This window comes from Malurus melanocephalus, unplaced genomic scaffold (assembly GCF_030028575.1).
Source record: "Malurus melanocephalus ecotype Western Australia unplaced genomic scaffold, MMel_1.1 scaffold_48, whole genome shotgun sequence".
In the NCBI taxonomy this organism is placed as follows: Eukaryota; Metazoa; Chordata; class Aves; order Passeriformes; family Maluridae; genus Malurus; species Malurus melanocephalus.
The window spans coordinates 1,585,363-1,601,978 of record NW_026623280.1 but is presented as its reverse complement, the minus strand read 5'-3'; the positions used below and the strand labels follow the sequence as shown (position 1 = coordinate 1,601,978).

Below are 16,616 nucleotides of genomic sequence, written 5' to 3'. Positions count from 1 at the left end.
ACATCTACGTAAATTTTAGTATTAATGAACAATGAGGTTAATTTTAGTTATGTGTATTTTAATGTTGGGTTGCTTTTTTTTTGCCAAGATCATTGAATTGCAAATTTGATTAAACAGAAGGGGCGTTTCTGGACAATATTTTGTTGAATTTAAGGTCAGGGAGATATATTTCTTGGGGTTTAGCCTGAGACACATTTATCAGTGTCTCAGTTTGAAGAATGAATTTCTTGTATTCATCTTTAGGAAGTCACAAGCCCTATCATACTTTTGACATCATGATAATTCAATTATTTTTTTCTTTCCCTGTCCTTCTGGATAATAATCCTTTGCCTTCTGTTAATGATATTGTTAACAAACAAACACAAACATTTAGGATCATCCCAAGATCGCGAATTTGATTTCTGAATGGTACAATCTTGTGCCGAGTTTCTATGAGCAAGTGCTGGGGAAAGAAAAGAAATGTAATTTTTAAGCTCAGGTGAYCTGGAAAGTTTAAATAGGATTCAGCATGCCTTGAGGGCTGGTAAACCTTTGTCCACTGATTCTGGACAAGAAATCAGAAATACAAGGCAGGTTTCAATTCTGAAGGTGAAATAGCAATTCATGTTTTAATGGGTCCTAGKTAACAGTATATTTAAAGAATGACAGTGTTTTATAAATTGCATAATACAACCTGAAGRTATCTCTGAATTACAGTGCTTGTTCATAGTTGAAAGTGTCTAGCTAACTCAGTTGCCAATTAGACAGTTTGTAATTCTGAGGAATAAATTTTTCTGGTAGTGGAGACTGRTGAGTTTTATCTTGGAGACTGCTGCTGCCTTCAGCAGCTGCTTAAGGTACATGCAAAGACCTTATCATATCTTGGTTTTGGCATGAATTTCCCGGCACTGGCACTCCATTTGTTAGGGGAGTCTGGCCTTTTGCTCCAGAACCCGTAACATCCAGGGGTTTTATCCATTTTCTCTTTCTAGATGTTTGTCTTTGTTTTTTACTGGTACCTCGCCATACAGAACCAATGTACTCTAGTAAACTTAAATATTTTTCTTTATATTTCTTTACATTTGTCTTGCTGGATTTTACTGTTTTGTAGTTGCAGGAGCTATAATATGTGATGAATATGTGCTGGCATGCCATAAAACTATCTATCTCTCTATCTACTTCAGATTATAGAAAGTTGCCCAGTTAAGTTACTTGAAGACTTCCAGCCAAATTCTGTAAGCCATAATCACAGTGACTTTGGAAAAGAAAGTGTATAGATGACATGGAGATGTTACAGTTGCTTTTATGGAATCATGACAATGCCAATCTGTGTTTGCTGGCAYGACGTAGGGCTTGACAATGGCTGCAAAGGCTCGGAAGGCTTCACCCTTCCCAAAGCTTTTCCATTGGAGAAAAATGAGTGTATCAAGCTGGCAGTAAGATGTGATGGCTTCAGCTGTAACCTGTTCGCTTCAGATACAGAGCCCACAAAAGCCTTGTTTTCCTCACGGGTGCTTGCCCAACCAGTCCTTTCTACATTCTGCGCACGTCACGTACTGTCATAGCTCCTTTCCATAAGACTTATATGAACTATTTCTTTCTTACCAATTTTTTTTTCTCCTGGTGCTGGAGCAGGAGGATTGTTTGTCTTTCTAAAATTAGATATCCATGGATACATATAATATTTTTCTCTGTTTAAACTTGGCAGATTAAATTGCACATGGAAAAGAAAAGTGTGTCCCACTACGGGAAGTCTGCATGTTGTATTCTTCAGTTACAGGAGAATAAAATGTTACATTGAGTATTTCACTCTTAGTTCTGTAGAAGGAAAACAATGCTTATAAAAGCACGTTTATACTGATGTCTGTAGCCAGACTCTTCCTCTGTTTCCATTGTGCAATACTCAGGGTACCACTCTATGAAGGAAAGCTAACTGTGTATGCGTTACAGCTAAGGCACATAATTTTAATACCAATTGAGAGCTCTTGTATAATTCCTGTCTTGTTTCTCCAGCTGAAAGAAGGTGTTGACACCTCCTCAACTGAGTAGGCCATTATTTAATGTAGGTCTTCTTTCCTGAACATCTCCTTTCTTTTCTCAAGATCACAGACAGTCTTGCCTTCTTGCAATTTCTAAAGATTCCACAGGTAGCTGTAGTGATGGCAGAAAATCAYGTTGTTACTTTTCTTTTCTATAAAAGTAGTCAGTTTTGTTTTMTAGAACCTCTTAAGATGCACAAAGACTCTTCCAAGGAAAAGCAAGGTGAGAAACTGGGAGGCTATTTAATGTCTAGGATTGCAGGCAGGCTTGACTCTAGAAGAGGATAATTCATCTTGCTAACTTTTTGAAACTACTRTAATATTTGTGTAAGATGAGAAAAATACGTAATTCTCATATCTGTGAGGTCCAAGATGATAGCAATATGCAAATGTGAACTTATTTTCATGGAACTGTGTAATTGCTCTCTTGTTGTCTGTGTAATACGTCACATAAAAGGATGAGGTTGACTTGAGAACAAGAATTATGTTGGACCTCTCTATTGAAGGAATGAAAACATAAATTAGGGTTGAGGTGGTTTCTAGATTTCTTTTTGATTTCTAATATGAAACCCAGATTTCTGTGCATTTTTTTATGTTTAGAGCCCAAGTTAGGTGAGTTACAGTTGCTTTTTACTGGCTCTCTACAAGAAACAAAAAAATATTGTGAGCTTTGATTGCAGTGGAAAAAAGTGCAGTCTGACTAGACAAAGAAGTTTGGAGGAGAATGGTCTTCTAAATTATGTATGTTACATGAAATTCATGCCACCCACTGTTATTTCTTCAGAACATTTTTAAAACTTGTACAAATTGGCCAACAGCTGGAAAGTTTTTTTTTCCCCTTTCCTGTCTGCACTAAAAAAGTGTTTTCTCCATGTTCTTTGCTKTTCTTTGCCAATCCTTTTTCTTTTTCTCCCTATTCTCTCTACTTTATGCCAAAGGGATCATTTTTTCCTGCTCTGCAAATGAAATCCTTACTCTGACTTAAAAATAAATAAATAAATAGTGTCTGGRTTTTCTCCTAGTGTCAGGCTGAGTACTTTCATACATCATGGTAGTGATGGGATGCTATTTGAGTCTTGCTTATTTAGCCTAGTGACCTAAAGAAGGTTCTTGCAATGAGAACTTGGTCTTGTGGATCTACTGATTTRTTTTTTGAATTTCCATTGTGAAAACATGGTAGGAGATGTTGTGCTGCCCTTGTCATTGTCAGAAGACAGGTACCTGCCTGTGCATGCATCCTACTGCCAGTTAAAGTGGTTGGTTTGCTTGAGTGTTTAGAGATGGAAACTAAGGATTTTGAAATTTGTCCATCATGAGTAGTGGGTTAGCTTTTCTTCAAAACTTTTATTTCTTGCTCTTTCTTGGTATAATMATGATGTTTATGCTTGGATATTTTGCTGCATTTGTTTTCTAATTGAATTCTAGGCTTTGTGATTCTGATGGCTTCATGTTGTTTTTGGCATAATCTGTAGTATTTAAGGTCAGCTGTTTTTTACTTTGGCAAGTTTATATATCAAAGCTTAGGAAAAAGACTGAAAAAGTGCAGCAGCTTCATTCAGGCTGTATAACCAATGGTTGCCAATGAAAACTTATGTTATGAAATCCCATAAGGAWGTGTCCATAGTCCATCAAATCTTCTTGGCTTGTGACCAAAGAGAAACACAAAGGTGTACAAGTATTCTTTAAGCACATTTCGTATTTCTTGTTTCCAGAAACTTTATAAAAATAGCCAGGTATCATAACAATAAATCCATTATTCTTAGGAGGATATCCGGAATCTGACATGTAGTATATGACTTTGAACTTTAGTCCTGCTGAAAAATTGAGGTTGTTTTGAAGACAGCCCTTCAGAAGGATTCTCCTATTTATGCTGTGTGAATGCCTGCGTTATATTTAGGCACCGAAAATGCTTCTGGACTGAGTGTCCTGTATTCTGCAGTGGGCGGGGGGGAGTGGCTGGGGAAGATATGAACTGTTTTGTCTTTCACGAAGATTCTTAAAACTCCTTTCCAGTGATCCTGTTCCCTCTTAGAGAGTCATGGCTGAACTGTGCTGCCTCCAGTTGCCCTCYCACAGGAGCAGCTTCTAAACCCTCCTTACGCTGAGGTGCAGGAGAGTGGTTTGTGCTGCAACCACAGCTTTTATTTAGCTGAAAGGGAGCACTTTAATTCTGTCACAATTGGGCTGCTTACCTTCCAAACCAGAGAAAGGCAACATCACCTCTTCAGGACGTCTGCTGTGTGGTGGGCTTGATTTAGTCTTTTTATACCTTCTTAAGTAGATCCAGTATGAAGCTGGAAATGGAGAATTAAATGTCTTGAGTCAAATTTGTATTTTCATTATAGTCTATCACTCAGGAGGAAAGAACAGAGCTGGTGCGATCTCTGAATCATGTTTCACAGTGGCAGACAATAAATTGCATGAATTTCTCATTCCTTACTCTGCATGATCTTCGTAATGGCTTTATCTGTTCACTTCATCCCTGGCATCAGTTCTGTAAATAATTACCCCGTGACCTTTTGGTCCTTCGTAACTTTTTCAAAAGCACAGCTAATCATTTTATAAAAAAGGCAGGCCAGTTAATTCTTGGCAAGTTTGTCCCGGAGTTTTGCTGGAGTGGGAACGCTGAACTTTAGCAGCAATAAATAAATAGCTTGGGTGGAATTGCAGCTCAGCGGCCACTTGGTGGGGAGCRCTTCCCTGTCCCCTCCCACTCGTGTCTCGTGTGCAGTAGATTTGCTGTCAGACAGCATCAGGCATGGCTTGGTCTGCTCCATTTTTTTTCATTGCATACAGCAGCTTGCTATTCCATGGTTATAGGAATTTGTATTGGCATAGGCTTGCCTTTGTGGTGAATTGTTGAATCAAATGCACACTGGCATCACATCTTTGCTCTCACACATTTCTGTTCGGCCTCTTGCCACTCTGCATTGGTTCTAGAAAGGCTGGAGACAATCTCACTCCCACACTGTGTTGGTACAGGTTGATGGATTTCCCAGGAATGGTGGCCACACTTAACAGCCCTTCATGAGGCTTGAGTGTCTTCACAACTGCCAAGGACAGATTTTGCTTARCTGTTGGTTGAGGCAAGCACTACATCCACACAGCATTGCCTGCTTTGCAGCAGAACTGGGGATTAYGAAATTTAATTTCCTTTTTCTTCCAAGTGGATTTAAATATAAGGTTTCTTGCTATCCCTCTCACAATTTGTGGGCTTGCTGCTCTAAATCATTTAGCTCCTTTAAGACATGAGTGCAATCTGTAATCCATGTCCACATTAAGCCACAGAGGAATGTGAATATTGGGCTTCAACTCAGAGAAATGAAATGCTTCCAACTTGCTAACCAGAGACAGAATTACAGGGAGGGCTCTACCATACGGGCTTTCTCCTTTTTTTATTTTTGTTCCTTGTTTCTTCTCTTGCTTCTCCCCGTGTTGCGGTGAAACTGAGTGTTGAGCCTTAGGGACACCGCGTCGCCTTAGACTTCTGCAAGTCCAGTTATGTGATAACAAGCAAGATAGCATGATACATACAGAGRCACAATGATTAAATATTATTTATTTTACTCCATCTTCTTCTCGTTCAGTGTTTAGGCTTTGTACTTAGAAGAAAATAAACTTACATTACGTGTATATAGTATTTTTCTTTGCCTGCATTCAGCAGAACTTCAATGACCACTATGGTGGATCCAGTGGATCAAAGGCCCATTTGTGCCACTTTGATATGAAYGCACAATAAATACACCTACCTGTGGTTGTATAGAAGGTGTTTTGGTTTTGTGCAAGTTGTGCTTGCTATTTTAATAAATTGTGCAATTTAAATTTAGAGTAACCTCGCTGCTTTTCATTTGAGAACTAGAAGTCAGAYTAACTCATGTGTTTTAAAGTTGAATTGCTTGTGAAGAACAGCAAAACAAGAAAATKTTAACATTCTGTTTTGATGGTTTTTGTCCCTCTCCATTTTAATATACAAAGTCTACTACAGGAGCTGCAGAGGGTCCTGAACTTACAAGTGAGTTTTGACCTTTATTGCTCCAATCGTATGCTAAACTGTTAACATAAAAATGGATTAATCTGAGCAAGAAATAAAGATGGCTTATTTTAAAGAAGAATTTCTTTTCAGCTCATGACACAGTAAAATTTTCTGTGAAAATAATAAAACTGCAAAGCAGTTTTTCTTTCTTGAAGTGTTATAAAGCAGCTRTCATCTCTAACAGGGGTGGTTAGCAAGAATTAGGCTATAATCTCATTAAAAGCTGATAACCTCAGATATGATTTCAAATAAAGCTATCATCATGTGTAAAGGGTGGGTGCTTTGTCCAGACTTACGGGGAAAGGTTGTAAAGAGATTATGACAACACTGTTTGGAAAGGTGAACAAAGAATGGCATGCCACAGTTTTTAGAATTTATGACAGTGGGTTTGTGTATAAAGCTGCAGTATGTATTTTATGCTCCAAAACTAATACAGTTTTACTAGCCTTCAGTGCAAAGCTGTTCTCTTGAGTAGCATTAATGACAAATAATATATTAAAGGAAATAATCTGTTATAGCACTGCTGCAACTAAAAGACAAAAATTACACTTTTGTGCAATGAAAGAGGGTTACAGTTTGTACAAATTTTTCCTCTATCAGTGTAATTTGAAAGTGTGTTCAAAAGCAACACTTTTTGARATACTGTGGAAGTAAACCCATGGTTTTTCATCCAAGCTTATTTGAAACCTTTTGAAAAACATACTAGTGCTGAAGGATTCATATTGATGGCTGAAGTAGTATTTGAGGTGTAAGAATTTTATGTTAAAAACCATTAGRAAAAAAATGTTGTTCATAAGATCTCAGTTTCTGTGTGCTGTCYAACTCTGTGATACCCAGGTAATTGTTTTCAAATCTTGTTTATCAATATGATCTACTACAGAGACGAAGGAAGAATGCAGGGGGCTGCTCACAGAGAGGGGTCCTTTTGTAGCCTKGTAATTCTGAGACACCGGTCAAAGAAGTCAGTCACTTCAAAGAAGGTTCCCCCCTAGCCTCCCCCTTTTTAGCCATAAATCTTACTTCTAAGTATTTTGACTGTTTCAGTCTAGTGTTTAAGCCCACACAGTGGGCACTGGAAAATAATCCTTTAATACAGAAAGAAAAGTACCATTAGCTCATTTCCGGCAGCTATTCTGTATTTCAGATGAGGTGTTTTGCTGTTGAAACAAATGCGGTTATTCACAGACTGTGGCTGTGTGATTTACATCAAGGCCTATATTCAGTAAAGATAACAGATTTGCTTTCTTCATGCATGTGCCCACAACATAATCCCCCTTTGATACAACTCGAAGGAATTTTTTCAGCATTTTGTAGCATCRATGTTTTAATGCATGAAGTAGCGGGGAGGGTTTTTTCCATGCAAGTTCAAAAGTTCATGTTATGATCTTGTGTRAAGTATCTACTTGTGTAGCTAAATATGCCTGGTTGTAGTTTGGGATTTACAGTGTGCATGCCTTTTTTAACTTTATTTTTCTTCTCTCTCTCCCTCTTCTCTTTTTTCTTCACCCTATCACGCTCGGCTCTTGTTGCTTATCTGCAGCCACTTTTCCTCCATTGTGTTATCTCTGTTCACTATCTAATGCGTGAATGGGGCTAAGGGAGCCTCTCTAGGAGAGCAGACCATTGTTCCAAACTTACAGAAAGTGAACAAATTTGTATTCTTACTGTAAGTCTGCAGCTGTAGGTCTTGCTTCACTGGATGCCAGTCTTGTTGCTTACATCAGTGGGAGCAGGACTGGATTTTGTTCCTGTAAGGAAAAGGGCAAGTTGGTGGTTTGGAGTGACCACCACATTGTTTGCATTCGTTGTGTTGCAAATTCAGAGATTTTGTTGATCTTTCCCCTCTCCCCCAATTGTAGATATTAAGAAAACATTTTCTTTCCTGGGGGCCAAGGAATCCACATGTGTTGCAACCTTGTTGTGTGAAACAAATACCATTTTGGCTTCTTCAAGAGTTGGAGGTAATGTGATAGATTTTGGAAATCCATAGTTATAACTCAGTTTTTTCCAGTTTCTGTCCATTTAAAAGACTTTACAAATCTTCCAAATATGTATATGCATATGTTAAAGGAAGTGAAGAAGAATGGAAGGTACACAAGCATGACCACTAAGCAGAGATTGTAAAAACTCACTTTTATAAGCCATATTAAAATCAGAAGAAAGGCAGGAGCAGAAATATCTCACCTTTATTAAGAGCATAGGACCATGCTTTGCTGCAGTAGGACAGGATCTCAGTGGAGAGCGGCATCGTGTGAGTCCAGGTAGGAAGCTTCCAGGCTCCACCTGACACCAGAGCCATGTCATGAGCTGCAGGCAGATCTTGCAGCCTCATGAGCATTGTGGCTATATCCTTCCWAATCTCTCTCTTGTAACTGCTCCATTCCAAAATCCCAGCAGAGAAGTGAAACTGCAGCCACCTCTTGAGGATAGGTATTTTCCACTAAATCTGGATAGGTGATGTTTGAACTTTCATGTCTTTATTTTTAACCCAGGTTTTTTTTTGCATTATTTAAAATTATGCACCAACTGGCACCAGTTTGTGCTAGTGGATGTTTAACTAGTGAGAATGCTCTGGGGTATATAATTTTACCCTCTGTCTGATACTTGCATCTGTTGGAGGTATTGATTCYGCTCTTCATGTTATCCTGTGTTCTGAAATTCTTAGTTTTACTCATGTCTTTGTAACATGAGAGAATAATGACACATATCATAAGAAGTTTTTCTGTGGTTTTTACTAAGCATATAATTCATTGTTTTTGTAATGTTTTTGCATGCCTATCAATCACAYTTAGCAGGAAATGTAAGCTCTCAAAATCACTGTAGCTCCAGCAAGTCTGAAGAAATTGAAAACCTTTAGAAAGGTGACTAACTACAAGGAAAAGTAAACGGCTCCATTATTATGTTGCTACTGATTGCAGCCAGTAGGGGTAAAATAGGGACAAAAGCTGAAGAATCCTATCAAATACTCTCAGAGATTTTTAAGGCACTTGATTATAATGGATTTTAAATAGCTGACCTTTATAATAATGGCTAGGGTTTCCTGATCTTTGATTGCTAGGAAGTGTTTAGTGAAGATGTGGGCTGCAGACCTTGTGCCTTTTCTGAAGGGTGGCACTCAGAGGCCAGGTGTTGTACCAGGTCTGAAAGAAAGATGTCCCAAAATTCCCAAATTCTGGTCTTGGTCCTGCTTCTCCTGTGAATGGTTTGTCCCATGTAGAAAACCTAACATGTACAGATGTTGCAATATTAATTCCTCTTACAGGCATTCAATTACAAAATGCTTTATTTTGGAGGGGGGAAACAAAAAAAAAAAATCACTGCAATTTGAATCAACTGGCTATTTCAGGTAAAGCAGATTTTATTCCAACACAGCTTTGCAACAGAGGAATAATAGGGATGTGTTCTCAGGGGTTCCTTTGCTTGCTGAGCCCAGGAGCCTTCCTTGGGCTGTGATTTCACAAACTGCATTCCTGACCTGACCAACTGCTGTCAGATAAGGCCGAATTGCTCTTATTTTTCCTTCTCTGAGCTGTGTAGTTGTTTTCTTCCCTCTGCCAGGTGAGCTACTCACTCTGGGCTCTGCCATGGGCTGTTTAATCTCACTAAACAAGTTGGAAAGAACCATATTTTTGTACTAAGTTAGGGAGGTGAGGTGGCTAAACCAGGAAGAGGTYCCAGCAGATTTTCAGAGCTGGCACAAGACAAGTTGTAATGTGCTCTGGAGTCAACGGAGGGGAAAGAGATCAGGACCTCTTTCCCATTCCTGGCAGAAGTGAGCCCTAAAATGAGATTGCCTCAGGGACAGAACTGCATCCTTGGGCAGGTGCCAAACAGGCACTCTTGGCTGGGTCTCATTTGAGGTCTTGCAGTAACATAGCCAAGGTGTGAGAGGGTTGTAAATGGTTAACTGCTGTATCCTGCAGATCTGAACCCTGCCATGATGGAGAGGTGGAGCTGCTGCAGACACCTGGCATGGACAGGCAGCATTTCCTATTTGTAAGGGGAAAATACTGGAGCCTGGCGTTTGATTGGGTGTTTTTGTTCATTTGTTTGGGTTTTTGAAAGCTTTAGAACACAACGTTCTGCAAGGTGAGTGGTAGTTCCACTTTTGTTACTGATTATGTGGATTAAAACTGATCATGATGGCAATGCAAGCATCGTGTAGATATGTCACTTTATGCAGATGTTACTCCTGACTTGAGTGCTTACACCACCTCCAAAAGAGTCCTTCATCAGTGCTTGCCTCAGAAAGACCTGTTAAATTGCTGTGGGTATTCTGGAGTGATAAGTGAGGAAGTAATAAATAAGCTGCTAATTTGCTGTTTGGGAAGTTCACATCTTTTCTGTGATAAAAACTYCTTTGGACACGAACTTACTAGAACCTATAGAAATACTTGGTACCTGTGGACCTTGACAGGGAGGGGGACCTGGGTGTGCTGCCTGACAGATTTGTTCCCACAAGACTGCACAGAAAAGTTTATTTACAATAAAAAGTGTGGTGCTTTAGCAGGGGAGAGGAGGGGGGAATAACTAGGGGTACTACATCCTAATCTCTGTGTGCTTCAGAGTCGGTGAAAATATACTTTCATGAGTACTGCAACAAAGGAAAGGGAAGAATTCTAAATGGTCTGAACTGAAGTTATTTTGACTTTGTTCAGGCCTCTCTAGATGTTTTATTTGGACTACTGAAACCAGAAGCTGATCCAAGTTGGATACAGCAAAAACACACAACAACTTGGATCAAAAAAAATCTGTTACAGCAGAAATGTGTCTGACGGAAAATGCAAGTTTTCCTGGAAAGGGAAAGCTGTGATTGAATTGAGARAGTAGAAATAACTGAGATGGTTTTTTGATCTTTGGCCGCTGGTATTGTTGTGTGATGACTCACAGTTGTAACAGTAGCAGTTGTCTCCTGGGTTCTGTGTCCCAGAGAAGCCTTGGCATCTGTTCATGCACACAGGTATGGGATCTCTGGATGCTTAGAGACTCTGAAAGGTTTGTGTGGAATATCGTAATAGTCACAAAAACTAAATTAAATTGTAATTTGACTCCTTTTCCAGAATGTAGAKGTGAGAGTGTTAATAGTTTTATTACTGTTTGGATTAGGGAAATATTTAAATTCCTCCCTGAAAGAATTTTTAAGGAGCTTTAAATGCCTTAGGATGAGGCCCATGTCTTGCYAGGAACTGTATAAACAAGAAGTTGAAGASAGTGKCCTTGCAGCAGAAGACTTGTTGTTKTGTAAGTGTTAAACTTCCCCTTTCATCTCTCCAGAGATGGAATAATTCTCCAGAGTTTTATCAGGCTTTCTRGGACTTCCACCCATAACTGTGTGCAATACAGGCACCTTGTTAGGCACAGAAATGCTCCTTGCTGTGCTCTACCTGCATGAAACTCTCACATGAGAGTACTCAGGGGAAAGAAAGCTGCTTCCCAGGGAAAGAATTCCTCCTCTAGACACAGCTCAGCTAGATGGAGATCAATGGTGTGAGACCTCATCTCCCGTGCACTGTTATTTTTGCTCTTCCCTAAAACTGCAGGCCAGCAGAGCACTTGCAGCTGCCGTGCCACGCTGCGGTCTGAGCCCAGCCCAGGGTTACATACTTYTGTTAGGTGTGCTGCTGCTCCTGCAGTGCCAGCAATGCTGGAGGGCTGCCAGGCGCTGTTGGTAAATACAGGCTGCAGTTTGACATAATTGCTTTCTTCCTGGAGTTTCAGAAATTACGTACAAAAGCAAATGAAGTGAAGGAAAGCATTCTGCTTTCAGTGCATTTCGTATCAGATGCTGTTTATTCTTTTTTTTTTTTTATGCTYCTTTGAGTGTAGTACAGTCTGTACCTGTTGTCTGTAATAGAGCAGAGAGTCACGTACTTGGAAATGTCCTGAGAATTATATTGGCCTTATTTATCAGCTTTTCTTCACTCCTGGCCTTCAAATAAAATTAATAAAGGGGGAGAATGCCCAGTGACTGGAGCAGYGCCCTTCACCTCACAAAACAGCTTCTGCTGTGTGGCCTCTTCCTCATGAAACACCCAGAAGCTTGGCTTCCCTTGATCCCTTCAGTCTGTCCTTTAAAACTACTAACAAACAAAAACCTGCCCARCTCCAGCTGCCTTTGGGAGAGCTAAGGAAGAATTTTTTGTGCTTCTGGCTTCTTTTGGTTTTAGGTTTGGAAAACCTGTAAAATATTCATTGCTTTTTGTGTACTAGAGATTTGACCTGGTTTCATTGTAATGTCTCATTAAAAAACAACAACCCAACAACAAGAAAATTACTGTTTTGGAAAAGCACAAWTTTTTATCTGCATCAGGTAATTTAGATCCATAGGGAGAGTTTCAATTGTGTGCAGAAACTAACAAAGTTTTCTTAAAAGTCAGAAACRATTCTATGCTGCATATCACAGCATGAATCTGACCTAGTTCTTCATGCAGGACTGGCCAGTGAAGATGTGGTTGCTGACAGGTAGCACTAATAGATTAGCCTTTTCCTCCCTAAACTTTTATAGCTGTGTCATCTTGAAGATGTTTTTTGGTACTCAGCATTGTGCTTGGAAGATATTCTTGGCTGTGTGAGTTATGTCTTTTTCCCCCCTATTTTTGGATATATCAAAACCAGTGTTCTGTTGTTGAATGAACAGGTTGGGGGAATGGTATCACTTGAAACCCCTTCTATAGAGGGAAGAAAGGGAAAAGAAATTATCAGATATTGATCATTTTTGCAGGAGTGATCAATGACTCCTCTTCCCTCTTGCAAGATGCAGCAGTGCTGTGGAGGACTCAAATTCCAGGCAAACAAAGACATTTCTCTTCAGTCACATGTAGTGAAAGAGATGGGTAAGAGTGTCTTGAGCTGAGACTTTAATGCGGTTTACATCAGGCCCATCTTTAAGCTGTTTTCTAGTGAAGGCTTATGGGAGAACTTGTGTTGAGATTGTGGAATAAAGGTTTAGTTTTATTCTTTACCTGTTTTGCCACTTTTGGTCTTCCCCATTCCATAGACATCCATATGGCTTTTCTGACTTTTTCATCCATAAAGAGTCTGATTCCAATGTCTGTGATAGCAAAGCAACTGGCCTGTTCAGTTTTTTCTTGGTCTGATGAAGCAGGGGAATATCAAATTGTATCAAGAATCCACAAAGATAATTGTATTTCCTTGTCTTCATAGGGATGAAACTGCACTTAAGATACTGGGGTTTTTTTTAGTAGTTTTGTTTTGAGAAATGGTTGAAGGAGTTAAAGGTTTTTTGTATGTTTTGTRGGCCTACAGAGTATGTACTTTAAACATAAGGAATTTCCACTTARCAGAATGCTTAAATTCCAAAGCTTATGCTCTAAGAACCTTGTTTAATTCAGCATACTTCTTAGAATGAGCTTAATTTGCAATGAGCAATTGATACACAAAACCGAAAAAAAAGTACCCAAAGCTTTTAAAGAGCCCACTGTAATTTCTCTTCATAAAAATAAATTCTTCATAGAAAATGTCAGTTTAAAAGATGTTGTRTCTCTCTTTTACACCTGAAATAGTCTAAATGGAAATGCTTTGTTAAAAGTAGAACAAGTTCATGGTTATCTGATGTTTATTTATCTGATAAGCTGTTTATAGGCTTGCATTGGTTTCACTGGTTTGGTTTTGTTTTAAGTGGAAGTGTGAAWTTGAGGACGTGAGTGTTGTGAATGCTTGCATGGGTGGGATGACTCTGTTAGAGACTTTGCTTCTCCCAGGCAAACTTTATAATTGGGAAAATAGCTCCTATAAAGAAATAATCCTTCATTTGGAAGACCAAGACCCTTCTGTCTCTCAATGACATCTTTTTTCCAGTCACCTACAAAATAGTCATGAGTAAAAATGAATGCTCCTGATGCTTTTAAGATGATGCCAACATTGAAGAACCTAGTTTACTTTAGGTGCCTGTAAGTGACTGGTCTTTTAGGTGTTATTTAGTAATCTCACCAGAAAACCCATCAAGAAGGTGGTCAGACATCCAGAATATGTGTAAACAGAAAACTTAAGACACTTGCATTGATTTGAGAATTAMTAGTTTTTACAAGCTGGGCCAATCTGAGGTGTTTTTAAGAGTTTCCAGCCTTGCGATTCCAATTAATTATTTACCTGGAAACTAGTTTAAGTGTGACCTTTCATGGGAGAGAGATGTCATTGGACATTCAAATATATAAGTTAAATGAAAAATTAACCCAATCTGTATTACACAAAGTGCATCCATTAACCTGCACCTTTAGAAAATGTTGCTGGCTGATTGCCCTCAGTGGAATTAAGGGAAAACTCCCATTATTTTACTACTTTTGAAAAGAGGGGAAATCCTGGCCTTGTTTACCTGAGTGTATGATACAACTTAGAGCAATCAGTGTCCAGTGTTGACATTTCTGGAATACAGGAGMTGATGGGTTCATTCCAGCATAGGATGTTTGCACACACACCTTTGGGTTGGCTTGTCCAGYTGTACTGTGGTGTTCAATGTGCCTGGACTGCAAGGCCAAACACTTGGGGTTTTTTAACTGATTTCATCCTGAGGCTATTGCWAACCATACAATTACTGTACAGAGARTAGCTCATGCTCTGCAAGGATATGTGTGTAACTAACAGTAATGAAAGATAAAAAGTCTTATTTGAAATTGAATTGGCCAGCTAAAGCTCTCCCTGTGTTAAACTTAAAATAATCTGTGAAGCCAGAGACTGAACAAAAATGCTGGTCTTGATAAGAAGTAGTCCTCCCCACCCTTCCCTCTCTGTCATTTCCTTCCTYCCATTTTTCCCATTTTTCAAATTCAGGCAGCAGTTTCAGCTAGGTTGGTCAGCAAGGTGGTTGGCAAGCAGTTGGCCAGGGGTTGAAGCAGCAGCCTGTCCTGTATGGTTTGGTGTCTGCAGCCATTCTCTTGAGTGATGCTGGRCAAGCTGGTGAACTTTGGTTTCAAATCCTTTCCTGTGAGTCGTGGGTAASGTGTCCCTGCCTCATCAGATTGTTGTGAGGATGTATTTAGATTACTTTGATGGCTTCAGATGTCACAGCCATGCAAAGTGGAACAGCCCTCTCGTGCAATTATGTGAAAATAATGCATTATGTCTGTACTCATGAAAGCTAAAAGTGGGAGATTAAACCACAGCAACTAATTTGATAGGTTTGTTTGCATTTCAGTCAAGTAGCAGTTCTCAGTCTCTAGGCTTTTCTCTGGTGATGCTGRTAGACTACCAGGCTAGTCACATGCCTAACCAGTGTTTTTCTGTTTGTGTGGGGTTTTGGTTTTTTTTTTTTATTTGTTGTGTTCGTGTTGCTCTAACTCCCTAATAAAAGGCAACTTGTACTGGCTCTGGAAAATATACTTCATGAAAAATGTGGTCGTTATTTTTCTAGTGTAATGATAATCACTGTTCATCAATTGGGCAAGTTTTAATAATCACCATAGCAACTATATTCGGTAAAAAGTGAAAATAACTGATTCATGCAATTCTGTGCCAAGGGATACATGTGGGCAATGTACTATCTGTGTTTGAAATGTCACACTCAGCTGATGCGTTCAAATGATGCATACTCTGCTGGCAGTRCCTTCCCTTGCCTCCCTCACGAACTAAGGAAATGGGATCTAATTTTTCATTTGTGGTACTATTAGTTAAGAGAAGTGGACTCTCAAATGCCACTGTTAGTGTTTCTCCATTTCTTTCTCCAGAATATTCAAGCACAACCAGGAGGACCTGGTAGCAAGTAATTTSCTATTTTTCTTCATTCCTTTCAGCACATGGAAAGTGGCATTTTAGAGCTGGCTGTGCAAATGCTTTGTTTTAGTTTAGCTCGAAGCTCCTCTTAACTAAACTTTTGTGGTTTGTTTTGCTTTAAATGAAGTGGCTCTTGCGAGTGAGGATCATAACTTCTTAAATGCCATTATTTCTGTATCTCTAGTTGTGTCTGCTTTGTGTTTTGGCTCAACAGTTGCATATGCTCCTGATTAATTTCAGCGTACGAGTTAGAAGCAATATCTAGAATATGTGCTCTCCTCCTCCCACTCGCTGCTGCCCCGGTCGCTGACAGCCGCGTTCCTGCAGTTACTCATTCCACCTGAAAGGCTGAAATGCAGATTTGCTTTGGAGTTGGAAGCCAGCAAAATGCGAGGCATTGCCTCAGAGGAGGCTCCTCTGAAATGGCTCGCATGCTTCTTGCTTTTCACATGCACATTTTAGGTTTGATTTTTTCAGAGGTGCTTGCATTTCCTGCTGACTGCAGCCAGCCTTTCTTCTTTCAAGATCGCACCTCTTTTCAATGCCTCCATTCCTTAGCTTTTCTAACTAGTTTTCAAAGCTGGCCCGAGGGCATGAAAACTTGAAGATTATGTTATAGACCCCTGTGGTGGGGGTAATGGTGGGAGAGTTAGCACCTCTGGATGAGTGCCCTGTAGAGGTGCTGTTTGTACTGAACTTCTCAAAGAACGGCTTTGCAATTAAATCCGCGCTTTAAATTCAGCGCCAAAACGGTTCTTTGGAAGGTTTGTTGTATAAGGTGTTCATTTGGGATGTGTAGTAAGTGCCTGGCAATCCTGAGGTGTTTATTTTATGGTTTT

General features: G+C 39.5%; 1 protein-coding gene across 1 annotated transcript in view; it reads left to right on the top strand.

Moving 5' to 3' along the window:
* PTPN14 (protein tyrosine phosphatase non-receptor type 14) overlaps nucleotides 1–16,616 on the top strand; it is a 107,826-nt gene that overhangs the window by 22,740 nt on the left and 68,470 nt on the right. The gene's annotated exons all lie outside the window — the stretch shown is intronic.